Here is a 1,359-nt window from a genome sequence, read left to right as displayed (position 1 = left end):
GTATGATTATATACACAAAAACAGAAGAAAACAGAAGAAATACTTTTTCACAGAAATACTTTTTCACAGAGGCTATGTCATTAATGTTTAATTAATGTTGTCCTGTCCCACCAAAATATCTGACCACAAGCCACTGCTGCTTCCAATCATGGATTATTTCAAACATATATTAATCTCTTTCTGTCCAAGGTAAGAGATTAGCTTTGGGATTGATGGCTGAGTCAGTGGCCTGTGAATTAAGGAGAAAGAACCAGTTCTGATTGCTGGACCTCAGCAACTCTGAGGAACTCTTAGGAACTTCAATTCAACTTAATTTCATTTGTATAGTATTATTAACAATAAGCATTGTCACAAAACAGCTTTATCTGTATGTAAATTTAAAATTTAGATCCCTAATGAGCAAGACAGAGGGGACAGTGGCAAGGAAAAACTAATTGAGAAGACACAAGGAAGAAACCCTGAAAGGACCCAGACTCAAAAGAAAGATTGCAATTCAGTACTCTTTCACAATTGTAAACTATAAAGAGACAACATTATTTAGTGTGTTAAAATGATGTTCAGTATGAACATCACAGTCTTTATGATTAAAGCAGATAGAAGTCTACAGTATCCAGTATCCACTGACCAAAGGGGGAGTCTTGGGCACAAACTATTTTTTATGGGAAGTTCAATCATAGGGCATCCTTATGAGTTTCCAACTCTGAGGAACTCTGAGCAACTCTGCTCATAACAGAGCTCCTTTCCCTGAGATTAGGGGCCTCGACTCCCCCAACCTATATTTAACACAAATAAACAAGCCGATGAGATGGCTCAGCGTCACACAGGGCAGCATCAGCAGTAACACGTTTACCTGGTCAATAATTAGACTGACATCACCTGAAAAAATATCACATTAATTCAGACTAATCTATGTTGTGAAACTCTGCAAATAGGTCCTTGGTTGTGGTGATTGCTCATAAGTACTACCATGACAGTTTGATATTTTGTGATAATTAGGTACTACGGCAATTTTTGCCATAAACGCATACTTTGCTATCCGGTATAAGAACAGCATAAAGTCCACATCTGCAATTTAATAGTTGCAACCATCCTCAACAACACCAAAGAAACATTCTTTCTGAGTGCAACCAAATGAGCAAACAGGTAAAACCATGCTTGGAGGTATCTCGCAGAAGGCCTTGGCTCCAGGGGGTCAATAAACTGGAGGCACCAAGATCTTTCTGTTCTTGGACAAAGGGCTTTGCATGGACAGAGAGAGAGAGAGAGAGAGAGAGAGAGAGAGAGAGAGAGAGGCAGGGAGATAGGGCCGGTTAACGTTTAACCCGCCCAGCTTGTAAAGTAGCTCCAGGACAGTGAACC

This window comes from Ictalurus furcatus, chromosome 13 (assembly GCF_023375685.1).
Source record: "Ictalurus furcatus strain D&B chromosome 13, Billie_1.0, whole genome shotgun sequence".
Classification (NCBI taxonomy): domain Eukaryota; kingdom Metazoa; phylum Chordata; class Actinopteri; order Siluriformes; family Ictaluridae; genus Ictalurus; species Ictalurus furcatus.
This window is presented reverse-complemented; position numbering follows the sequence as displayed.